The sequence below is a fragment of the Aplidium turbinatum genome, chromosome 6 (assembly GCF_918807975.1).
Source record: "Aplidium turbinatum chromosome 6, kaAplTurb1.1, whole genome shotgun sequence".
Classification (NCBI taxonomy): Eukaryota; Metazoa; Chordata; class Ascidiacea; order Aplousobranchia; family Polyclinidae; genus Aplidium; species Aplidium turbinatum.
In genome coordinates, this window is record NC_137477.1 from 16,733,328 (window position 1) to 16,746,471 (window position 13,144).

The following is a 13,144-nucleotide window of genomic DNA, read 5'->3' on the forward strand; positions in this document are numbered from 1 at the left end:
CTAGTTTACTTCACAGCTTGTATGTACCGTAGTCATAAGATCACAAAACTATAACGGTACCATAATCTTCAACTATCTTTTCAGTTAATAACGCTTAAATAATTGTAGACTGTTGTATCAGTAAGATAATGCCTAAAACTTCTACGAAGACAATTAGAAGCGCTGAAAGCTCTGTCATTGGACCGTCGAAAGAACTCCCAACTGCAGACCTACCAACGCTCCGAGATGGGCCTCCTTAGTACTTACTCTGTAAGTAATTAGTTTGTTAAAACAAGAATTTAAACAAGTCAAGAACAGAAAACAGGTCTAGCAAACAACCAAACTTTTTTCCAAAACCTAGGCTGTAGGTTTATTAAACTATTTTTAAAGAAGCAATGATTAGAATTATTAGTCACTTTCTTTCAGAGATATGGCAATCCTAATAAATATTTTTTCAGGAATCTGGAAACAGAGTTAATTTTTCACTCTTCACGAAGATCGCCAATGATGTCATTATCATCTACCATCGTGTGAATTCATCCCTTTCCTTTGCTTCAAAATGTTCGATTGCCAATAGAATAAAAAAATCTTATAATCAGCAACTATATATTTTCAACGAAGTAAATCTCATGGTCCAAAACAAAACACCTTTGATGAGAAACTGGATAAAGTTTTCGAAATTCTAAAATGCCGTTGCTTGATATCTGTTTGTGATAAATCCATTTGTGGAGATTCGTGTGAATGGGGAGCTCATATCACGTGCAGTTGTCCTAAAGAAGACCCCATTCCGAAGGCAGAACTGAAATTTTTCCTCTCCCAACGTAATCGTGGAGCAACAGCACCTCAATACCAAGTTGGAACACTTGACAAAAAGACAACTAAAACTCTTCAAAAGATTGTTCACAAAAAGGTAAGACAGGACATGCATTTTAGAATTCTTTGCTGTTGCATTAAACTGCTTTCTTTCAACTTGGCTATTAATTAACATTAGTTGTTGGACTATTTTAATGATATTTTTTACAATAATTATTTTTAATCAAGAGTATGGAACAGTACCGTCTGGATGAGTTTGCTGCTGCTAAGAAGTCCCAAAAGATGGAAGAAACTTACTGGAGGAAAGAGCAGTTTTCTGCAACAATTCTGGAAGCAAACGATTCTTCACTGGAAGAAGCTGTGCCTGGCTCATCCGAAGATAACAATGTATCGTACAAAGCGACCACAGGTGGGGGTACTTACATACTATTGCAAACGCTTTTGATGTGTTTTTCTTTTAAAGCTTAGCAAGGAACTGATTTCAGACAAGTACGACATCCAGTAAAAGTCCTGTTGCTCTTAATAATTCATAAAAGACTCACATTCCTTTTATGAAAATAAATTGTTTGTTTTATTATTGAGTTTTCAATCAAGTTTTATTCAAATTGCAGATGCTAGTTCTGGTTTATCTTTTAGAAATAACGTAATTTATGTACATCATATACCACAAACAGATTCCTCCTTATTACAATAATTAATAAACCATATTTTTTCCAGGACATCAAATGCGATTACCACTTCCAACAGTCGCAAGGGAAGTAATGCGATGGGGTACAAGTCAAAGAGAAGCTGCTGCTTTGGTAAATGCTACACTTATTGATGTCGGATTTATTTCACCAGACGACCCTTCAATGATAGTAGACCAAAGCAAGATCCGGAGGGAAGTGGAAAAGGTTCGCAAGAGAGAAACAGAAGTAGATCGAGAGAAAAGAGAAGAGGAAAAGTTACAGAGCATCTTCTTCGATGGGAAGGAGATTGAAACTCTTACTGTAGAAGAAGATGATGGGGTTTTTAGGCAGAAACAAATAAAGCAAGAGCACATAGTTTTAGTTGGAGAACCGGAAGGCCAATACATTGGACATGTCACACCTTTTGGGAAAGCTGCAGACTCATCGACAGCTGGTTGGTTGTAGGAGCAGACTCCACTGCTGTTAATACTGGGAAAAATAATGGAATAATTGCCAGGTGTGAACGACACATTGGCCACCGTCTCCAATGGAATATATGCATGTGGCATACCAATGAGCTCCCATTGCGACATTTATTCCAAAAGCTTGATGGAGCAACTTCTGGAAGTGCTTCCTTCAAAGGGCCGATCGGAAAAATTCTACCGCATGTTGAAGACCTTGAATTGGATGCAAAATTTCTGCCAATTAAAGGCCCAAAATTACAAGTACCACCTGAGATTATCTCTGATCTTTCCACAGATCAAAGATATCTTCTTCTTTCTGTGACATCAATTCAAGGTGGAAAAATTTTAGACAGCTTGAAGCATTTGAAGCCCGGTCCAATTTCTCATTCACGATGGCTTACACTCGCATGTCGATTATGTCGGCTTTACATGTCAAAGCATGCTCTGCAGGGGACGATTGTTGATGCTCTCCAGAAGTTGGTAGCATTTATTGCCACTAATTATGCTCCACTGTGGTTTGAGATAAAAAGCAAGCCATACATTCACCATGCCCCATTTCATGTTTTCCGTCAGGTCCAGCTGTTACATCTTCTTCCTGCGGATACTCAGGAAGTTGTTGCTCCTTATATAAAGTCGTGGCATGCTCACAGTGAGAGCCTCCTTCTAGCGATGGTAAGCAATGACGACCCTGCTGTTCGATCTTTTGCTGTGAGAATTTTGGAAGATATTCGTAAAGGCAACAACACTGGTGATGTTTCCATCCGCACATTCATACCTCCAAAATTAAACTGGAATGCCGACTCACTGTGCTCGTTAATTAATTGGGAGGATACCACACCTACAGAGTCGAGAGCCTGCATGTTCGACTCCAGCCACTCGCACTTGCTGTTGTTTCTCTGGGCAAGAAACTTTACGATAATTGCCTCTACCTAGTGATCGATTTTCGAGTAATGGGTAGTACCAAATTTAAGTCATAAGTAGAGTAGACAACCGGAAACAGACATTGCTGTCGGCTGCAGCGTAGGTCAGGTGTATGTCGGAAGGCGTACACCGATGCATAGCGCTCAAGTCCGCTTTCCCGCAATGCAGGATAAAGATAAACAAACAAACAAACAGACCTTGGACGAATTAAAGAATTTAAAGAATACGAAGTTTGAATGCGCACATTTCCCTTGTCATACTCAGGCTGTGGAGCTCATTATCCGGGAAGTGACCAACGCCTGCGGAAGTGTGGCTGGCTACCAACGACGGGATGGCTTTATTCGAGCTAGACTAGCTTCAAGGAGAGTCACTCCAAAAGCAAATACAAAATCCGACTTTGTTGCTATGACCACGATTTAATATTTGCTAGTGAGCACGGTTATATCGTTCTGATTGCTTTTTCTGAGGGTAGATGTCTTTATGAGGTCATGTAAGCTACTGCACAATTTGCAATATAACAATTTGCGCCACTGATGATCCACCTGGAATTTTAGTGGTCCAAAAAGAATTTTATTGGTTCACATAGCCTAATGGAGAATTGGACATCAATTGCCTATGGTCTATGGAATGTTTTTCTTAAAAAATGGTCCATGGAACAATTGCACAAATTAATGCAAGCTTCAGCGAATTTCACTGTAATTCATCTTAAAGTATATCTCACACTATCCAGCACTAAACCAGTGGTTCCCAACCTGGGGTCTGCGGATCCCTTGGGAGTCCGTGAGAAAGCCTTTGGGGTCCGTGATTACCTTGATGAATTTTAGAGAAAAAAAAAACGAAAAGCGATCTTTTTACTTTCATTTCTCTCATTAAATTTGCTTACGTTGAAAAAGTTTCGGCCTGGCACTTTGGATCACCTTAATAATCAAATAGGCCTACTGCTGACATTTCGTGAACAATTTATTCATTTTCTTATTTGAGCGACTGTTTAATTTAACCTAATATTTGCCGCAGGAGTCATAGCGGCAATGCAATGTGACACAGTACAGTAATTGAGTAGCATAATTATTACAATAGTCAATAGTATGTTAATTGAGTTTCAGGCAAAATTTAGGTAGGGGTCTGCAGAATTAATAATTTGTCTAAAGAGGTCCGTGACAACCAAAAGGTTGGGAACCACTGCACTAAACCAATACGTACACAATTCCGTTGCCTGTTCTCACGTCAAGTATCTTTTATCATGGGAAATGTATTTATAAAATTTTATTAATAGAATTATCCAGAAGGTAGAATGCAAGAAAGATTAACTATTCCGTAAACTCTGTAACCGAGAAAATACGAGTTTAACAACTTTCGTCACATTCGCTAGCGCAAAACAAGTTATTATGACGTAGAAATGATCAAAGTTTAAGACTTTACTATTGTACAATCATATCATTTTATTTTTCGTTATTAACGCGTCCGGGACGAAAATGTTTTCAATCTTCCATTTATCTTCCAGAAACATCTTATTTAGAACTATCTGGAAGGTTTCAACTGATCCTGTGATCATATGTAGCCTACACTCAGGCGCGGATCTAGGAGTTTTTCTTGGGGGGGGGCAAGAAAATTTGAAAATGAATTAAAAAGTAAGAAAAAAATAAAACAGATATGAACAATCAGTGGCCTGGGGGCTGGGGGCCCTCCCCCAGAAAATTTTGAAAAATTACTTTGAATTTGGTGCATTCTGAGAGCATTTTCAACAAAAATATGGGCATAAGTATTCCTGTAAAATGGTGCTGTCCGGTGGCACAGCAAAAGGATAAGATCATGTTTTCTTCGGCATTCTTTCGGTAATAAAGCTAAGTCTTGATATGTTTTCTTGTTGCTATTTCCTGGCTGAGATGTTTGAATGTTTGGTATTGGCAAAACTTGCTCTTTTAATAGAGTTTCGCTTAAAACTAGGCAAACTTTGTTTTGGAAACATGGAGACTGAAAGAATCATTCTCAACATCGTGACGTCACACGCGTGCCAAAGGGGGTTTGTAAGTCCGCTGTGGGACTAATAGCCGCTGTTTAGAAGCATATCAAACCATTCAACAATTTCTCACAAAATTTCGGGGGGGGCGGGCCCCTTGGCCCCCCCATAGATCCGCGCCTGCCTACACTACACCTTCTCCAAAATGTGGACCTTTTCTGCTCAAGGGGGGGTTCCCGGGAACCCTGAGTACCCCCCTGGCTACGGGCCTGATTGCTACTAGCCTACTTTGTAGCCTATTATTAAGGTGTTGCGACCATGCCATATTTTTAACTGATTGTCCCGCTTTGGAGTCATGCACGCTATAACGTCCGCGTTTTGTCGCTTCTACTATTTTCTGGACCTCTGCTATGTTTGTCATATATTGTTTTTTTGTTCATTGTGATGGTTAGAAATAAAAACAAACTGATCAAACTGAACTATTAACAAGAGGTACCGAAACTGTCAGCGGAAGCATGACGCAATTTGATTCATTTTAACATGTAACCATCACGTGTTGTGCACCGGTCACGATCTGCCTGCGGTAATTTCACAATAATTTGCTTTGCATCGTTTTAACGTTTTGGCAATCTAAAATCATCAAAAAGATCATTCGATGAAAGCTCACGTAGCAACTAGCAATGTAGTATAGCAATAATAGCACGTAGCAGATGCGGTTTGTTGAGCCAACAATTATCAGAAACACAAACGTGTGGGTGTGTGAAGAGGAACTAGATCAGAGTTTTGACTGGAAGTTCGTTTTCTGAAAACTTGTTCAAACCAGCGAAAATTTCTAGTTTAGGCCTACATCTTTTCAGTGTCTTATTGAATGTGTCGGGATGTTGAAACAGTGCAAATTAGTAACTTTTAAAAGTCTGTTTCTTGGCAGTCGAGTGTAGCAGGAACTCAGTAGATGCTTGTTCCTCAGCAGTCTTGTTTATAAGCATCATAATTTAAAGTCGCCCGTCAGAGCAGTGGTGCCACTGCTAGTGTTTTCCCACTAGATCTAGTGTTTTTGCATCTATAGTGTTCTAAACTTTTTTTTGCTATCTAGTGTTTTTTAGCGATTTAGCGCTATGTTGGTGTGCATAACTTTAAACAGTGATCAAAGTATCAGTAGCCCTACCTATTTTTTTGTTTGGCTGCATCAATGTGTTTGCAGGGGCGCCGGAAGCGGGGGGCAGGGGGGCAATGGTGCCCTTTTAAGACTGCACATTTTGCAATGCGATATAACAATTTCAGCTATTATAGCGTTTAGCCTAATTGTAATCTTTCATTTCTGCCTCAAAATAATATTTACGACACGGAAGGGAAGGTAATTTGATACACTTTTAACATTTTTGCCTGTCAACTGAAAATTACGTGACACAAACTATTGATTTTAAGCTGAAATGAAAGTCTGATCTCTTACACACTTTTTAAAAACATTTTCACTTTTCTATTTTTGTTACTTTTTTTTTAATTGAAATTTTAAAAACGTCACTCAAATGTATCAATTTACCTTCCACGGAAGGTAAATTGATACACCCGGAAGGTAATTTGATACAGTAAAACTAATACAGAAATCCCCTTTGACAGCAAAGCAATAAATGAAAATTTATTATGTGGTTGGCGTGCTTGGGTGCAAGGACGACTGTTGAAGCCCATGTGTGCGGCGAAGCTTCTGCAGCGGAATGGACATGGGAAGGATCATTGGCTAGAGTTCTTATTCAAGGAGGGAGCATTGCGCTTTTCTCATTTTTTGACAGCAGACAGCGTGTAGGCTTACGAAAGCCTATATAATAGTTGTTTCTCAAAGTAGCAGGTCTTGTTAATAAAGAATAACTTATTAAAATCAACTAGATCAATGACAACATTTACTACAGTCACAAAAAAGAATTTAATATACTGTATCAATTTACCTTCTCCACATGTATCAATTTACCTTTTTCAAAAAAAGTTATAAAATTCTGATTTTTGTATGCTCAGATGCACATTGCAGAAAAAACGTGACATGCCCTTGAAGCCTTATCAATGAACTGTCAAATGAGTTTGGTTTCATCTTTCAGAAACTTTTCTTTAATTTTCCAGACGAAAATAATCATGAGTTAAAAATTTTACGAAAATACTCAAAAAACACATTTTTGCAATTTTATGCCATAAAAGCACGAGTTAGCTGCATGGTGCAATTTTTGTAGGCATTATTTTCACAGATCTTCTACCTAATAACAATATTTTTGACTAATATTATTTGTACACTTCTGTAGGGGGGGTGTATCAAATTACCTTCCGTATCAAATTACCTTCCCTTCCCCTACCAGTAATTCTGTAGCCTATCACAGTAGGTACATAATTAGCCAGCATCATCATAATCATAACATAGCATGATCTCAAGGTCTATGTGAGGAGGGTACGGAGGGTATGGCGTACCCTTGAAGGCCCTGGCCTGTGTTTGTTGGGGGACCCGAAATTGTGATTTTATGGTTTACGCACAAAAATGTTTGGTTGAAACCATCCTAAACGACTAAATTCAAGCATAAAAGTTGTTATTGTTTAGCCATGAGGGCCCGTAATGTAGCATAAGGGTCCGGAAAGGTAATTAAGTGCATTGCAAGCAAGTTAGAAACCCAAAGTGGTGATTTAATGCTTTACGTGCAAAAATGTCCTGTTAAAAACACCCTAAATGAAATCATAAAAGTTGGTTATTTTCCTGTCTGGGGGGGTAGCCTATAGTGCAGTAACATAATTACAATACAAACCATATGCTCGAATCAGGGACGGCTCTGTCTGAGACAGAGCCATGCCCGCGTTGGCCGGATGCAACCTAATTCGTACCCTGAAAAGATTGAGAAAAAAATTTAAAAAAGCCGAAGTCGCTGATCGCAGCTTCCGCAAACATTTTAAAATTTTCCCTCTGAAAAGATCGAGAGAAAAAATAGCACAAAGCCGAAGTTGCTGATCGCAGTTTCTACAAACAAACAAAAACTCTCAGGATCATTACCGGAAATTTTTTGGAAAATGACATGGTTTGATCTTTTCAGTTAACTCTAACCCTTTTAAAATGTTTGCGGAAACTGCAATCTGCGACTTCGGCTTTTTTTAATTTTTTCTCTCATCTTTTACTAACCCTAACCCTTTTAGAATGTTTGCAAAAACTGTGATCAGCGATTTCGGCAAACTCTTAGGATCACTACTACCAGAAATTTTTAAATGTTTGCGGAAACTACGGAAAAACGGAAACTGCGATCAGCGTCTTCGGCTTTTTCCACCGATCTTTTCAGTTTGTTTGTTTGCGGACACTCCGAACAGCAACTTCGGCTTTTTTGAATTTTTTCTCTCGATCTTTTCAGGGTACGAACTGAGGGTATGAACTAGGTTGCACCCACGTTGGCCTAAGTCCCCCAAAATTAAATCTGACCCCTTAAAAATTAATAAAGCAGTTTGAAGCAATTTAATTTTTTTGAAGGTTGAAGCAATTAGCAATTTAATAACAAATAAAAAACACATAAAAAATGTTAACATTAACATTGGTAACACAAGCATTCAACAAAAAGATCAAATAAAATACCTTGGCGTTCACATAGATAACAAATTAACATGGAAATATCACATAGATAAAATGTGCGGAAAAGTAGCAAAAGGCTCATGGGCGTTGCTTAAACTCAGAAATTATGTCAACACAGACACTTTAAAAGATGTGTATCACGCTTTGATTTACTGTCATTTGCAATATTGTATTTCAAGCTGGGGAAAGGCCTGTGACAGTGCACTGGATCCATTAATAAAAGGCAGTGGCTATTTGACCGGCTCCGGTCTTTGAATCTGAAACACTATTTGACCGGTCATGACGTCATTACATAAGTACTTTTTTCTTTTTCTCTTTCAAAGCAAAAGACGTGAAGCGCCGATATAAAGTTCTAAATTCAACACGTTCTCTTCAACTCAGTCCGTAGCGCATACGTTGCGTCTCGGGTTGCCATTCTAGAGGGGATGAGTTCGATACTATCCGGACGCATTGACTTTTTTTTCATTTTTTTTTTTTTTTGTTTAAACTTTGAACCGAAGCGCATTTTTGTGATCAATTTTGAATTTGAGTAGCCTACAGCCCATTTTTTTATGTCTTCAAATTAAGAAATAAAGTTAGAGTTTTTTTAATTTGCTGGAATTTGAGAATTTCTCTTGGTAATTTTCCGATCGTGATAAGTGGTCCAATTTTCCAATCGTCCATTTTTTTTAAAAGAAAATTACATTTTTGCTCTCAAGTTAGTTATAGCCTATACAATACTTCTTTAAAAAATATAACTAACTTGAGAGCAAATATGTAGGGTCGTTCAGCAAACACGGTCACTTATGACGATCGGAAAATTACCCAGGCTGTAGGCTACTCAAAATAAAAATTGATCACAAAAATGCGCTTCGGTTCAAAGTTTAAACAAAAAAAAAAAATGAAAAAAAAGTCAATGCGTCCGGATAGTATCGAACTCATCCCCTCTAGAATGACAACCCGAGACGCAACGTATGCGCCACGGACTCAGTTGAAGAAGACGTGTTGAATTTAGAACTTTATATCGGCGCTTCACGTCTTTTGCTTTGAAAGAGAAAAAGAAAAAAGTACTTATGTAATGACGTCATGACCGGTCAAATAGTGTTTCAGATTCAAAGACCGGAGCCGGTCAAATAGCCACTGCCTTAATAAAATTACAAAAAAAGGTTATAAGAATAATTACGAAACAAAATTACTATGCTCACACTAATTTTTTATTTTTCAAAATGAACATCTTGAAACTAAAAGACATACATAACATTGAAATAAAAAAACATATGTACAAAGTTCATATGAATGAGTATCCGTCTACGTATTGTGATTTATTTACAAATGCTTCATCTATTCATCAGCATAACACAAGATATCAAACAAGCAACAATTATTTTATAAACAGATCAAACACAGAATTTGGCAAGAAGTCCATGCAGGTATTGGGACCAATGCTCTGGTCAGAGGTTCCAAGTAGGCTAAAAAACTTATCATTTCATTGTTTCAAAAAAGAGATCAAAACGTTAATTTTACAAAGCTACAGTGCATCGTAAAGTGATATGTTATGGAAACCAACTTGTCTGTTGCTTCGGTAACTTTATTATTCTCTGCTTGCTTCATGGAATTTTGTGTTTTGGCTTACGTTATCATCAATATGTTTTTTTTTTTTTTTTGTGCGTATGCTGTTGTTGAAGCGCGGGAACGTTTCAATGATTATTTTTCACTTGTAAGCTTATTTTAAATGGCAAAATCGTAATATCCGTAGGGTGGCAATTGACTAGTAGACCGTATGGTCGTCTCGTTGTCTCCCTGTCGGTATGGGAACTTGTGTAACTTTTGTACTGTGTATATTGCATATTTCAAACATGTACCTATGTTCCTGTTACTGACAAATAAAACATTGATTGATTGATTGAATTTTGGCAGTGGCTATTTGACCGGCTCCGGTCTTTGAATCTGAAACACAATTTGACCGGTCATGACGTCACTACATAAGCACTTTTTTCTTTTTCTCTTTCAAAGCAAAAGACGATACGCGCCTTAAGTTTTAAATTCAATACGTTTTTTCAACTGAATCCGTGGCGCATACGTAACGTATCGGGCTGCCATTGTAGAGGGAATGAGTTCGATTCTATCCGGAAGCGTTCTTTTTTTTTTTTTTTTTTAATTAAATTTTTGAAAGTGGAAAGTTGTCTTGAAGGGTTGGTTGAGATGATGATTTGAAACTTGACTGATTGTTGTGCGACAATGAGACTGGATTTAATTTTTAACTTCGGACTTTAGCGAAACGTAATCTTACAGCTTATTAGAAGGTGTGATTTTTTCAGAGAATTTGTGCTAAGAAATGAAAGGAATTTGTTAAAAATAAAGACTAGAAAAAACTTTTTTAATTCGTTTTGAAACTTTTTTATTCACTTGTTGATTCATTCATATCAGTTTGTATCCTTTTGTAATTAAAAAAAAAAAAAAAAAAAACGCTTCCGGATAGTATCGAACTCATTCCCTTTAAAATGGCAGCCTGAGACGTTACGTATGCGCCACGGACTCAGTTGAAGAAAACGTGTTGAATTTAAAACTTAACGCGCTTATCGTCTTTTGCTTTGAAAGAAAAAAGTGCTTATGTAGTGACGTCATGACCGGTCAAATAGTGTTTCAGATTCAAAGACCGGAGCCGGTCAAAATAGCCACTGCCTTTAATTTTTGCAGCCTTATAATGTAACCGCTGCCATTTGTACTGTGGTTTACCTAACTCAGGGGTCCCAACCGGGGAGGAATTCCTCATTAAGGGGAAATTTTGCAATTTTCATTGAGAGTTTGGTTTTAGGATTGTAAAGCTTTTTGAGCCTAGTAAGTTGGCTCGACTAGAGCTCTAGAATTAGAGCATGTTCAAATCATTTTTGAATTAACATGTTTTCACACACTAAGTAAACTTTTGCGACTTCATATCACTCAAAAGTTGAGAGTATTAATAGCAGGTAATGAAAAGACTAAACAAAGCTTCACACTGACTGTTAAATGCATTGACTCTTACATTTTGAATAAAATATTTTTCAGCAAAGTTCATCATTACCCTAATTATTCTACTACATATGAAGAGGAATAGCCAAAAAAGATCTTATCACTAAATTGAGAGTTTAGTATCTTTTCTAAGACTTAGATTATAATATTAATGTAAACGAGTTTTTAACAGACTAAATTTGTAGAGGTGAAGTTTAGATTTGATTTTGAATATTGACTAAAAAGGTCTTCAGGATAGAAAAAGGTTGGGAACCACTGACCAAACTTCTCAATCCCAGACAACTATTCAGAAGTGAAAATTGGGAGAGGGCAAACTTTTTCAAACAAGCAGTAGCCTATTTCCATTGGCATAATTTAAATATGAGTTTAGTATCTACGTTATGGGGTCTTTTTTTTATTGGATTGTCCAGGCATTTGAAAGATTTTGCTCGAAAGATGGGGAAAGGTTTACAATATTATTTAGATTTGCAATAAAGTCATCATTTCATATCTTGTCATAATGGAACATTGCTGCTTTTTAATATTATATATATGTATACAGTACACTACATGAGCTACATTCAGAGGCGTAGCCAAAAAAAATTTGTGGTGAAGCAGATAAATATTATTCAACATGTAAGTGAGTTCGGTAATGAGTTGGCAAAAGCAAACACCCAGAGATGGTTTGGCGGACGCCCAAAACCCATCAAAAAAATGTGAAAAAATTGCTGTAAAATCGCCTTTATTCTTAGCACAATTTCAGCCTACATCAGTAGCTCTGTCAAGTGATGCTGTGACAAAAGGTGAAATGTTTATTTTAAATACTATAGGGAGGCAATTGCCCCCTTGACTACGCCTCTGGATGAAACTCAATCGCTTGCGAGCGGCTTGTACAAATAGGGGACAGGGGTTTGTACAAGTGCCTACCCCTACATATTTGCATTTCATAATATTTTACCTGAGCCCTTAAATTTTCTTTTCTGATTTGAATGCATGTCAGCACTCAGCACAACATCACCTTCGAGTATCTTATGAGTCATTCCATTATAATTGAACAAATGGTGATTTCTCTTAGATTTTCTTCATTTTTACATATTTGGTACATATTTTAGAATAATATTCATATCTGTTGGAATTTTTTTTTATACCTTGTGTCGTTTTCAAGTTATCGCAATTTAAAATTTGACATTTTTGCCACTAGTGGCGCCATTGTGTGTGGGAATATTTTGGGAAAATGCTCTAAAGTCACCATTTCTTGTCCAATTACGATGAACGAAGTGTTTATTCCCATGTTCTCATGGGTGAGGAATTCAATTATGCTATTAAAATATCAAAAAAACAATTGCTTGATATGAAAATCTTCATGTTATTTTTTAAAAGTTCCTCAAACTTTAAGGCCCCCCCCACTCCCCCATGATTGCATAAGTTTTTTTCTGATTGGCTCCATTTTGTAAAGTGATTGTTTATTTACCAAGAAATGAAAAATCTTTCACTGAACTTTTCTCTAAGTGCTTTTATCACATTAACTGTTAGCATACCCATTGCAAGCTAATAATTATATTTAGGCTATTGTGAAGTTAGGGATAACAATTATGACTTCACAAAGACATAAAAATGATGTGGTTAACAGGCCTCGAAATTCACGGCGGACATGTCCGCCGTCACAGCATGTGATGTCCGCGGGAAGTACCATCTAGATCGGTCATATTTGTCCGCCGAGAAATAACACAGGAACTACGGATACAAATCGTCATTGCATAGCACAAACAATTGTTGCAAGAATATAATTTCC